General features: G+C 37.5%; 1 long non-coding RNA gene across 1 annotated transcript in view; it reads left to right on the forward strand.

Moving 5' to 3' along the window:
• Positions 1–966: 966 nt before the first annotated feature.
• Positions 967–14,144, forward strand: part of LOC122231719 — a 35,449-nt gene continuing 22,271 nt past the window's right edge. The window contains exons 1-3 of the long non-coding RNA XR_006208949.1: positions 967–1,087; positions 12,481–12,532; positions 14,041–14,065. This is a non-coding gene — a long non-coding RNA (uncharacterized LOC122231719). The remainder of the gene's footprint in view (positions 1,088–12,480; positions 12,533–14,040; positions 14,066–14,144) is intronic.

Below are 14,144 nucleotides of genomic sequence, written 5' to 3' on the forward strand. Positions count from 1 at the left end.
TCCTTCCCCCCCAACTATTTCTCCCCTCATTGACCTATTTGCCTTATATTACTTTTCAAACTTAAATCATTTCACTCTTCAGTCTGATCTTACCAGAAACACCCCATTTCTCTCAGTTTAGAAGTCAAGTAGTCTCCAAGGGTATCTATACACTGGACCTATATACATGTACATCCTCATGTGTGGTTATACTACTTGCTCATGCTGCTTGGACACATTGGCCTCTTGTTTTTCCTTTGACATGCCAAGCACACACACTTTAGGGCCTTTCCTCCAGCTGTTTCTCTCCCTGGAATGGTCTTCTCCCAGATTATTTGCTTGGCTTACTGCCTCCATCCTATGTATTCCTTGTTCATTTTTGGTGGCCATGAAAAATCTCTGCTGCCAAGCAATGCTGCCTTCATTTACCATCCTCTTTAGGTTGACAAATGGGCTCTACTTGTCCTACATGAACAAAGAATTGTCCAGGCTAAGTTGCTACTTAGATTGGTCTCCTCTCATGTTTGTCATTGTGAATATGCTGGCATAATGACAGGCATTCTAATACCTCCATGTACCGTGTTCCAAGCAAATTTAAGGCAGGTACTTTGCATACATTATCCCCGATCCTCACAGCACACCTATACAGTAGGTTTTAGCTTATCTATCCATCAATTTACAGAGCTATAGTAAGAGAGAGATACAGAGACAATCAGAATATTCCATGATATAAATAGGAGTTATTGTTTCATTCCAAGGTTGTAGGTGACTTTTTTCTTTCCTTTGTTTTTTTTCTTTTGTATTCCCCAGTTATTATATACTCCCAAATTGTTTTTTTAGATAGACAAAATATTTTAAAAAGTGAAGTTTTAGAATTCTTGGCTGTCTAAACCAGATTAGTAAGTCTAATAATGGGAAAACAATGGATTCTAAATTCTAGCACTTTCAATTCTATTTATTAAAACCAGGGTTCCAGCATACCTGCTCTCACAGATTACAGGACATCTACACTTCCCCTAAGTTTTCTTCAAAGCTTCTGTGCATTTGCCCTAATGCTCAACCATTTATGACCACAGGAGCTTATAATGACAAGGACTGGCTTGGGAAGGTAAAGTGGCAAGGGGAGGTGGGGAGGGTCCAACCTCAGCTATATTCTGTGACTTATTGGGCAAATCACTTAACCCTTTCAGGTCTCCTTTGTGTATTTCAGAGTTAGACTAGGTGACTTCCAATCTCCCTTCCAGCTCTAAAGCCTTTGAAATAGCTGCCTCTTTCTCATCCCCGTCAATGCTGTCCTGGGAGGTCACCACTAAATAAACTGCAGTTGGAACATGGTAGACCTCAATTGTTTCTGAGTGAAAGAATGACTGTCCAATAACTCTAAGGGACAAGAATGGCCAACCACAAACCCTTCGGCCATTGAACAGTCTTCCTCCCACCTCACCCCTTGGCTTCTGGACCTTAACAACGTAAGCTGCTTAGGGTTCTGTGCGCCCCTCCCAAATTATATTTTTTAATTATTATAAATTATTCAATATATTTAAACAAACAAACACACAGAAAGATAGTTCACCCATTTCTCTATTTCCCTGCCTCTGGCAAGTACCAAACTGTTCTTTTTATCTGTCAGTTTTTGATGTTGTTAAAGATTCCACATATAAAACAGATCATAAGGTATTTTTATGGCTGTATTATATAGATACAGTTATAGATATATAGCTTACAATTTCTTTATCCATTCATCATTCATCAGGTTGTTTCCACATCTTGGCTATTGTAAATCATGTGTAATAACACAGGGGTAGAAGTAACTTTTTAAGTTAGTATTTTTGTTTTTTATAGATCAATACCCAGAAGTAGAATTGCCAGATTATATGGTAGCTCTATTTTTTTGAGAAGCCTCCATACGGTTTTCACGATGATTATACCAATTTTCATTCCCAGCAACAGTGCACAAGGTTTGTGTCTTCACATCCTTGCCAACATCCCTCCTGTTCTTTGCCCAGATTTCACTTTTTCAATGAGCCCCCCCACCCCTTCCTTACCTTAGACCGTTACTTTACTTCCAACTTCATCCCATGCCCTGGCATCTCCAATCTGCTATTATTTTTTTTCCATTGCATGATCCTTGTTTATCAGTATGTCCACATCTCCATAAGGTATACTCAGGAAAAACTGTAATCTTTACCTGCTTTTCTATCTGATACATTCTCAGTACCTAGAACAGAACCTAGAATATACTAAGACCTCAATAAACATATTTGAATAAATTTCCAAATATTTGTCTGCGTACCTTTTCCTTAGTAACATATTAAGTGAATTTTGTAAATGAGACCTAATATGTACCGAGGTAAACATATAGCATATTAAGACTTGACCATACCAGTATTTGTTCAAATGGTTGATATTGCCCCTTAATTGCTGGCAGAAATTCTCAGTTTACATATGGCAGTTAATATAGAAGAAAAAAAAAGAAAAGAAAAAAAAACGAGATTTTTAAGTCAATATTCCTTTACCTTAAGTATTTAAAAGGATGTAAAGTAAAATTTAAGAAAAAAACCCCTGCATTTTCTATTTCAAGAGATTACGCTGATTGTTTATTATAGGAGCCACTAAGCAGTTGTTTTTAATTAACTAATTGTTTTTGAGAGAATGCATGTGTGCAAGTGGGGGAAGGGTAGAGAGCGATGGAGTAAGAGAAACCCAAACAGGCTCCATGCCCAGTGCAGAGCCCAATATGGGCCTTGATCCCACGACCTCGGGATCATGACCTGAGCTGATACCAAGAGTCAGATGCTTAACCAACTGAGCCACTCAGGTGCCCCAGATAGTCACTAAGTAGTTTAAAAAAAAATTACATCTGTAGCTCTTATAGACAAAATAAGAAATCAGCATCGAAGGCTTGAGCTGATAAATTAATAAACTATTGGGTGGGACTTTTGACAGTTAATAATCTTTAATTAATTTAATCATTGTTTATCCTTCAAGAAAAAAAGTGGGTATTCATTCTTAGGTCATTATTTTATTTAACACAATGAACTTAAATTTAAACTCTTGTGAGGGGCAAACCTTATTATATCCACCTCAAAGATTAATAACATCTTGCACAAGGAGACTGAAGAAATGTAAAGGCCCCAAGCAATGAAAAATTATGGTCTCATCATTCCCCCAATCTTGTATTTAGTTGAAAATAGGAACATATTTGAATTAATTAAGGATAAAGAATTCAAAGAATTTGTTTTCCCTATGTTGACAATTTTACTTAAATGACTTTTAAAAGTAGGTAATTTCACATAACATATGATTCTACCACTAAATTGAAGAAGTTTCCTCAAATCTTATGACCGACTCCCCTGGATTGCAATCTTACTTGTCTGCTCTTACACGGCGAGCCTATTACTCAGATGCCAACAGTTTTACACACGTTTCTTAACAGGTTATTGGCTCTCTTGAGAGAAACATACAAGGATCTCCTCTTCCAATTTCTTTCGGGCATATCCAGCCTCTCCCCCTACCCCGGCTGAGGTCAAATAAAACTTGCTCACACCAGCATGCTCAATGCATTAACTCATCAAATATTTTTGCTCTGCACATCAATCCCTCTACTTTGGGGAGCACCATGCTTTATACAAGAAAATCGATGTTCTTCTAAACCAAAGTTGCCAAACACGCTACTAACCTTGAGTAAATTTACCTTCAGCAGCGAGTCTCTTTCCTCATTTGTGACCAGCACCTTCCTTCTGAAGCTGGGGAAAACACCTTTATTATAAGCGCTCCCAGACACTTTATTTATAACACCTGGAGATTGTAGTCAATTAGCTACACACTGCAAGCAAAGCCCATCAGGTGTATTTTACAACTTTACATGCAGTGCAGTGATGAAAAGTATATATATCTATTTTTCCAGCTGAGGGGAGCAAAACTGAAGGCTAACAGGGAGAAAAAAGAAAGGAAGGAGACAAAAGCATTGTTTTTTGATGGTTCCACTATCCTGTTGATAACTAATAGAAAAAGGAACCTCAAAAGCTGCAATTCTTCCCCTACCCCATGACTGGAATGGAAACTAGTGGAACACTGCGCTTCATTTCAACCTAATGTTCCAGAGGATTTTAGGAAAAGGTATAATACACATTCTTATTTAAAGATTTTTTAAAGGCATGAAATATAATCTCTGAATTAACTTCAAAGAAACTGAATCCTGATACAGATAAGAGGCGCTTAGCTTCAGCAGTCAAGTGGCCCTTTGAAGACCTTCAATTGTATTTCATATGATGTACCCACCTCTCTCCTACTTGGGGAAATAGAAAAAGGGACAAAGATGAATGTTTTTTACCTGCATTAGATATAAGAACTAAGAGGAAGCTGAAGTATTCATGAGGATAATAAACTATTGTTTGTGACTGGCAAAACTTACTCAGATATCAAAGGACTCAATGAGAAAAAAGAGTGACGAGGGAGTGTGTATTATCAAATATTTTACTATTTTATCTCCATTCCAGCGTCTCTTCCCCTCCTTTTAAATAAGAACCCGGAATCACTACTAAGCATTTAAAAAATTGCTTTGTTGATTTTATCTTATTAGAGAACAAATATACTTTCCAATCCCTGTGATACTTAAACTATTTTTTTCTTTTTACATATTTTCAGATTCTATAACTAAAATTATAAAAGCTTATGCAAACAAAATGGGAAAAGAGTTTTGTAGATTGTAGGCCACACACAATGCAGTGATTGAGCTACTCTATGTAACAAAGTTATCTTATGTCAAAATATTAATTCAGTGAAATTGGAATTTAAGAATTTTCCTCACCTCCAAAATAATTGAATCAAATGGGGAAAATGCATCTGTATTTGTCCTTTAATTAAAAGCACAATCAGAAACACAACTGCAGACTATCACCTAAGAATTAAAATGCTAATTCTTTCAAAAGAAGAATTTATTTGATGTTCCCCTTTGAAATGTAAGAAATATACAACAAAGAAAGGAGGAGAAAAATGCCATAGGAAGTCAAACACACATTTGCAAAGCTAATGGAACAAATTCACCACCATTTGACATTTTGTTAAAAGAAAAGCAGTCTTGCAGCTGGATGAAAGAACAATGCAAACAAAGACAGAAAAATACACAGTCTAAATTGATCTGTTGAACCCCAAAGCACTAAGATAGCCTTGTATAAAGTGTGCAGTTGAACCCTGAGCAACAGAGAAAATTTTTGTCGTAACTCTTCCCAGGATCAGAGGGAACTGTAGGTGATCTTTCCCTCTGCTTTTGTTTTCTTTTGTAAGAAACTAACCTAGTTGAAGGACAAGAGTTTAAATCCCTAAACCCTCTTCAGGGTTAACAGATAAAATGCACAAATGTGAATTAAGATTTCCCATCAGAAATGGTGTAAAGGAGACTGATGGACTGTTGCGGGGGTCGTGGGAGAGCCTAAGAGCAACCGTGGAAGTAATTACCTTTTCAGACCGTAATTAGCGCAGTGCACTAATTTGCTAGACTTGGCTTATTTTTGGATCTAAAACTTTTCGTCAACATGCCACTTTCGAAGGGAAAAGTGAAAACCAGATTCATATTTTGTGTTTCCTAATAATAACGGAGCCCCTACATCATCCCTCCACAGCCAACTTTCCACTGAACTGATTACTGAAATGAAAATGCTGTGATTAATATCCGGGATCGTATTGGCATGGAGCACAGTGTGTGAGGAATGCCGGATCCACATGGAAAACAAAGAACTTCTTATAAGCTCTGTATGGGATGCCAAACAGCTGCCAAGTTAGAGGACCAATCACACTTTCCCTTTGCAAACATCCCCTTGGACCTCATCAAATTCCAACAAAATATGAATCCATAACTGATAGGAACCTGGCTTCAGGTGATACTGTTAACCTCCTAAGGTACTTATGAGCCCTTTTCAATTTAACCTGTATGTCCTGCAGCTCCTTTCCTGTACCATTGGAAAAATAATGGCTCTTTCCTCTAAAAATGTGGCCTTGGGCATGGGCAGATGCCTGGTGTGCTTATAAAGTTACCTGTCTGCTTTGATATTGGCTTCTTCTTTAATTGCAGTAGTGTTGTGGGTAGAAAGGCCACAGCAGGATTTTTTTCCTTTCACTGGCCTGATGAGTACTTTGGGGTCTGTCTTAATAAAGTCCTGTAGGAATATTTTCACCACTGTTCAGAGGAAATGGGGATATCTTGTTAAATTAGTTTCACTCTACAGTGAGAATTTGCAGGGAGGAGGCAGAGCGAGAGATGTTTGCTCAGGAAGAATTGTTTCTGAAGAGTACAGCTTCTCCTTACATTCAGCCCAGGTGGCCTGTGTGCTTTCGCTCTTCATCAGTTCTTTCTGGGGAGGTTTTCCCACAGCTTCCAGGCAGGGGGAAAGCAATGAAGGCACTATCTCATGTGGATCTTACTTCCTGTGTCTGAGTGCATCATCTCCCTTTCTGAACATGCCCATGTCAGAGTACATTAAATTCAGAGAGGTAGATTGACTTAGCTCAAGACACAGTAGGGAAGCTGCACACAGAAAACAATATCAAATGACTGCAAGGGGACCTTTAAAAGAAGTAAATTAACTCAACAACCAGCTGTGTGGATAGGAGTCCTGTTCGCACAGCTATCACAATTCTGCCACCAAGGCTTGATTAATATTAAAATAACAATTATACATATGTAAGATTCTGGAACGAGGAATCGCTTCTGTTCCTGAAATCTGTTTCTTTTCCCCAACACCTACTCAGCCTTTTTCCTTCTATAGTGTATTAGTTAGAGCCAGAATAAGGAGTTCTGTAGGGAACCTCATTCTTTGTAGAACTGCAGGCTTCTTATGCAGCAAATCCCAGTAGCCAGGAAGCAGTGATTTCATGATTTATTAGCATTCAAACAAACTCTGTATAGATTCTCCCATTCCCAGTTCCTTCCTTAATATTCTACACCAACCCAAATCTTGTACGTGTCTGGGTTTTGGTCTCAATAAAGATCCATATGTGAGGCTCCTAGACCCTACAGGCTCACTCTAAAGGTACTTTTTATTTTTACATGGTCAGTTCTGCATTTCAGCCAGCAAAACTGATAAATTATTAAGCAAATATAGCATTAAAAGGGAAATGGCAGGAACTCAAGAATACATAAATGAGAAAACAAACTTCTTTACATATTATGAAATGACAACATTTACCAAAATCACTTTGATTCAGGAAAAGGGTACATTGAGCACCAACAGTGTGCCAAACTGTATTCTGAGCACTAAGGTGCATTTTTAAATTACAAAACAAATGTTCCTTAACTATTTCCATTGAAATAAAACTCCGCACGCTGAAAAATTAATTGACTTTTCCAAGGTCACACAGCTAATAGAGCAGCAGAGTCAAGTCTGAAACCAAATCTCCTTATTCCCAATCCAATTTCCTTTTAACTCCACCACACTCCTTATATCTCAGTGTCTAATTTCAAAGTCCAGGTTTTTGAAAGTCCAAAGATATAACACTGAAGCTTTGATTGTGGCAGAATGTCTCAGCCGTATTATCAGACCTCTGGGGAAATTACAATCTCCCCAAGTGCTTAACCAATTATCTTTATTTCCCACCCCCCCCCCCACCTCATTTTCAACAGGCATAGTCTTTGGAGAAAACCTTTGCACTAAATTACTTGGATCATTATATGGAATCACAACTTCTCTCCCAGTAAAACCAGTCTACTTTCCAAATTCTTTGAGATGATGGATAGTTTATGCCTTCTAATAAGATATGTCACTTAAGTATTTTATTTTTTCTCCTGACCTTTCTCCTTATTATTCCTTTAGTTTGGTTTTGTGTAATGTTGTTTTTGTTTTTATTGGGGTTGTTCTCAAACTTAAGCAGAAGATTTCATTACAAATATTTTTAAAGGAGCCAGTTAAAAAGAGCTATTTTCTGTGGTATTTATTCTCCCATGAAGAAAGACTGTCTGCATTTATACAGGTTCCTTTTCTAAAATGAGGGTTTATTTTCTGAAAATTGCCACTTATCTGCAGACTCCATTTCTAAAGTATTCGTTTGAGAAATAGACAATTAAAACATTAGAAAGATGATATATGGATAGATAGAATCTATCTATCTAACGTAATCTGCTGCCATTAATTCTTTACTTTTAAAATGTTAGCCATTTGTGAACATTGACATGTCTATTTTCATTGCACATGCAACTGTCAACACACACACTTTATCTTCCCTTCCAAATAACCAAATTTTCTGAAATTCATTGTTCTCCAAGAAACAATCACTTAGAATTTTTAAATTATCATTATTTAATTCTTTCTATATTCATGTCTCAAGTAATTCCCACTTTCAGAAATATATTCTAAGAAAATCTTCATGGATATATGAATGGATTCTGAGAATATATATCTAAACATTGTACTAGCAAACTATTGAAAAATAAATACCCTATAATAAAGGATTAAACACATTTATTATGGTATTTTATATTATGGTAATAGTATATGACACAGCTATTTAAAATTATGTGGTAAAACCCTAAAAAGATGCAGTTGATTTACTTTTGTAAGAAAGAAAATGGGATTACAAAATGGCATGAAGATTAAGATATCATTTTTGCAAAAGAATGTATGAATTGGAGCATTTGGGTGGCTCAGTCATTTGAGCATCTGATTCATGATTTTGGCTCAGGTCATGACCTCACGATTGAGACTGAGCCCTACTTCACGCTCTGTGTTGAAAGCGTGGAACCTGCTTGGGATTCTCTCTCTCTCCTTCTCTCTACCTCTTGCTATCTCTCTTTCTCAAAAATAAATAAACATTAAAAAAATTTAAGGGGCACCTGGGTGGCTTAGTCAGTTAAGTGTACAACCGGCTCAAGTCATGATCTCACGGTTCATGGGTTCAAGCTGTGCATCAGGCTCTGTGCCAATAGCTCAGAGCCTGGAGCCTGCCTTTGGATTCTGTATCTCCTTCTTGGCCCCTCCCTTGCTCTCATTCTGCCTCTCTCTCTCTCTCAAAAATAAAATAATATTTAAAAAATTTTTAATTAGAAAAAAAGAATATGAATGGACGAAATAGTTGAAGGTATTGTTTTTAAGATTCTATCTGATACTATTTTGATCAACTCTTGAAATCCTACAGATAGAGTCAGTCGGACGAAAAGAAGGCTGAAACCTATATGAAATTTGGGTTTTAAGAGTTATTTCACTATATTCTTCTTTCCTTCCTACCTTCTTCTTTCCCTCCTCATCTTTACAAAATTTGTGTTCTTTTCTTTAGCTTACTGTCATTGATTTTGCCAAAATAATAAATACCACAGTTTAAATAAATTTATATTTTGTCAGTCATATATATCTTTTTATTTTTTTTCTGTTTATTTACTTTTGAGAGAGTGCACACATGCAAGCAAGGTAGGGGCAGAGCGGGAGGGAGACAGAGAATCTGAAGCAGGCTCTATGCTGACTGCAGAGACCCTGACACAGGGCTCAAACTCATGAACCTGAGAAAGAGAGAGACACACAGAACCCGAAGCAGGCTCCAGGCTCTGAGCTGTTAGCATATTTCTCGATGCGGGTCTTGAACTCCCAAACCGTGAGATCATGACCTGAGCCAAAGTCAAATGTTCACTGACTGAGCCACCTAGGCTTCCCGTCAGTCATTTGTATCTTGAAACTGAGTTCACCAGAATATTTCCAAAGACAGGCTCAAGAAAAAGAGAGGCAGAGAGGGTGCGCAGTAAACTGAGTACACAGCAACTGAATCTCTATTTCTCTCAACATCAGTTTCCCTCTGAGTAATGAGACTACACTAAATCATTTCAAAAACCTTTCTTGCACAGGACTTCTATGTCTATGGAAGGATGTAATTCATATCAAAGGAAGAAAAAGAGATAAGAACAAACAATAGCCCAGAACAACGCCTTATCTAGAGCGCAATTTTATTGTAATCTTTTCCAAATCTGTCTGCCCATCCAAATCGCCTGAAACTTTTGCTAAAGTTACGTCAGTCTTCCTTTCTGATTCCAAATATCTGACCTTGGACTTAAGTGTCTGTATTTTGGAAACTCAAAGTGGCTTGGTACAGCAAGACTTTGAACCAGTATTTGGGAACCAATGGTCAAGGCAGGATATTCTGAGCATATTTCTACCCTGGAGTTAGGTAAACAAAACAAGTAAGAAAGCATTTGATCTTTTTATTGGTTGTGCATTAATGTTTGTCACCCCTTCTATGCAAGAAAGGTAGACAGTGGAGTCAAGCTAGTGATATTAATATGACTAGCAGCATAGAATACTTTGCCACCATGTTTTGAAAATATTTATATTTATAGCTATTTCTCAATAAACATTTTCCAATAAGGGTCTTAAAGTTGAAAGTCTCTTTGTTAATTTGAGAAGGCACTGAATTACTTAATATTATATCTGTTGAAAATATCAGCTTTTTATGTGACCACTACATACTGAAGAAAGCAATGATTTCATCAGCTTAATAAGGCTACTGCTCCTGTATTCAATTTATTATGTGGAGCTACAAGGATGCCAATGGAGATGGCTTTGAACATTTCAAACAGATTCAATTTTAGTTTTTGATTCAAAATTCAGTGGATGCTCTGGAAGGGCCACTGTGTGTAATGGAAGATATACATCAAAATTGTATAAGGGAAAAAAAAAATCAGAAGAGTGATAATAGGGGGAATCTAATCCGGAAATTAAAATCTAGGGCATTAAAAAGGCAAATGCCTTTAAATCTAGGCTCTATCTCTATTTGGGGACGCTGTCATTAAGGTAAAATTTCTGATTTCCTTTCTGCCATACACATCTCAAACTTGAAAGGACTTTTCCAGTTGGTAGCTGAGAGCAGGGATCAGTCATGCAAGGCTCAGCCCATTCCCAGTTTGCTTTTTAGGTCTGATGCAGAAAACACAAATTGTTGTTTGTTGTCTCCCCCCCCGTGAGAAATCTTGGTGGGGCAGGCTCTGGTATGGGTAGCATGGCAGGCAAGTTGTCCACTGCAATCTAAGAAGGGGTGTGTGGGCATATCTAAATTTGGGGAGAATTATCAAGTCCATATGACTTCACATATCAGCCACATCTTCCAGTTCGTTAGGCTTCCATTCTTACCGAATAATAAGGTTGATATGTTGATCTTCATTTCTCTGAATTATATGCCTATGTCTAAACTGGATCTAAAGAGTGAAAGGAGGTGGCTGCTTATGGACCTTATAGAATCTCATCTAGGGAATCCATGGAGGACCTTTAGGGATTTCAGGAGGCCTCTCCAAATTATATAAAAAAATATCTACTCAAAGAGTTACAACTGAGTTTTCTAATTTCAATGAACATCTCCCCTCTTAGTCTATACATAATTGTTTTATGACTCAGCTCCAGGTCCCTATCTAAAAACAAAAACAACCCCAGGAATCTCTTCATAAAAGGTGACTTAAAAGTTGCAGGGCTGAGGCACCTGGGTGGCTCAGTTGGTCAAGCAACAGACTCTTGATTTCAGCTCAGGCCATGATCTCAGAGTTTGTGAGTTCAAGCCCTACATCAGGCTCGACTCTCACAGAGTCAGTGCAGAGCCTGCTTTGCAATCTTCCTCTCCTTCCCTCTCCCTGTCCCTCCTCTGCTCGCTTGTTCTCTCTCTCTGTCTCTCTCTCTCTCTCAAAATAAATAAATAAACTTACAAAAAAAAGTTGTGGGGGCATTTTGAACTAGTGGTGTAAAGCGTTTGATGACTAGTGTTTATCGACATTCTCACAACCTACTGTAACTCTCACCTTTCCAATAGGGATGGGCACATGATCCTTGCAAAAGAACAATTTGTTCTGAGATGGATATCCAGGCCTGCCCCATGAGATTCATTTCCATAGATTTGTGTTTTTGTGAAAGCTAGTAGAAAAGAGATTTCCTTTTGTATCTCCGTTTTAAATTTAACCCCGATTTTAATTTCAAGTAGAAAATGTGAATCTGATAGCTTTTATCAGTCATATTCTCCATCTCTTGGAGGAAGTTTTGTTAAAATACAAAATAAAAGACCAAATAGGTGAAAGCTCTTGTCACCCTTGACCTTTGGGCAAAATAGTTGCACAATCCAATATATGCGTTGATCTGCTTGATCCAGTTGAGTTTCTATGTTTGCAGAATCTTGGGTAAAGCAGAAGGCATATAGACTTAAAATCACTTTTTACAACAGAAGGAATATATATTTACTGTCATGAAAATTAAGACAATACAGGAACAGAAATAATTACTGCAAATTGAGGTCAAATGTCAATGTATATTTTCTTTCAGTATATTTCCTAGATGTTTTATAAAACAAAAACATATGCATGCATGTGTCCAATGCAGTTACTATACAGTTTTTCTTTACCCATTTTCTGTTCACCAAGAAATTTATCATGAAAAATTACTTAATGCATTATAATTTTATGCAGCAGATCTTATTATACAGCAAAGACTGACTCTTAATCCTTCCTCCCATCTTTTTTACCCTTCTTTCCGATACATTTGTTAACCTTAGAATGTTCCAGGAATTGTCCTGTGTGCTGGGGATATAGCAGTGAACAAGAGAGGTAAGGCACTTCTTTACATGAAAATATCTTTTTAGTGGGTGAGACTGATATTAAACATGTAAACAAAATAAATCCAGATAGTATAAATAGCACTAGGAAAACAGACAAGGTTGTGTGATAAATTTAACAAGGGAGGGGAAGTGACAATATTAGGTTGGAATGCTAAGTCAAGGTCCTTTGAGAAGGTAAGAATTGAACTAGCAATTGAGAAGAAAAAGCCTGTCATTGAACATCGGGATCTGAGTTTTACAGGCAGAAGAAATAGCTAGTGCCTGGGCTCTGCAGTGGGAGTGAACTTGGTGTGTCTCAGGAATAGAAGACAGTAATGGTGCCTCAAATATAATGTATGGAGAGAACAATAGAAAACTGTGTCAAAAAATAGTCTCTGGCCAGGATATACAGGGTTTTGGAGGCCATGTAAAAGACTATGGATTTTATTCTAAAATGTTTTAAAAAGAAGAGTCATGCAATCTGTTTAGGAGATTTAGTTCACTGGAGACACCTGTGGCTTACATTATTCTGGTAGCAGTTGAGATGCAGTAGACATATTTGTGTACATTTTTGAAGGAGAAGCATAAGACTTGCATTTGGTCACTTAGAGATGAACACCCGGAGCCTCTGTCCCTCATGTATAGATTGAATTAATGACATGAAATTATTCTTGAGCTGCTTTTCATGATCTCTGTCATGTTTCCACAAATAGCACACAAATTTTAATAGCACTCTGATGCATAAAAAACTCTGAGGAGGTAACTTCTTTTCTTTTTTCAACTCACTACTGTTTAGTTTCTGGAAAATTATATGGGTGGAAGGGGAAATGACTGATGAAGTTAAACTCCTTTGCAGAGAAGCTATCCTGTTGGAGGGTGGAGAGTTGGCTTAGTAGGCTTAGCAACTGGTTCAAACATTTTGAATCCCTGGACAGAGAGGCTTAGATCTCAGCAGGACTCACTCGACCATTCATCCTTCCAAGGTAGATAAATTGAGTGTTGCACAATTTAGAATGTGTGCGTCTTTCAGATAATGCCTTAAAAAGCAAATTCTGTGTGAACATTAAAGACTACATAGCACTATAGAACAGTAGGGGCCACCCCTGTGTCCTTGGCCTAAATTTCCTCCTTCATAATGTGGTAGGGTGAATGATTTCAGTTACCAATATTTTACTGTTAACTCAATGCAATTTGTCTGAGTCTTTGGAATCTTTCAGAATGAATGAGCTTTATTAACCAAAAAACTCGTTTGACTTACTGTGTCTCCAAAGTTGACTGTAGCTTTTCTGCGCTTTTTAATGATGTCTCCATTACAGAGGCTTGTAGGTGAAAGGTAGCTTGATCTTTCCTAGGAGAGGTCTATAGTCAGGGAAGTTCTACAACTGAGGGCTCCCTGCCCTGAAAATAACCCCTCTAAAGGTACTGAAAGATGTGGAAAGGAACATCATGAGTGGCTGAAGGGTATGGCACCCAGAGAGTCATTAGACTGCTGTACCTTTTTTTTTTCTTCTTTTGCAGATTACCACACTCTACAATGAATCTGGTAGGTCTCAATTAGCAATTCAACACTGAAGTCTTGGTCACGTACTTGGCTATAAAAACTAATGGATTTTAAAAGACCT

This window comes from Panthera tigris, chromosome A1 (genome assembly GCF_018350195.1).
Source record: "Panthera tigris isolate Pti1 chromosome A1, P.tigris_Pti1_mat1.1, whole genome shotgun sequence".
NCBI classification, from domain to species: Eukaryota; Metazoa; Chordata; class Mammalia; order Carnivora; family Felidae; genus Panthera; species Panthera tigris.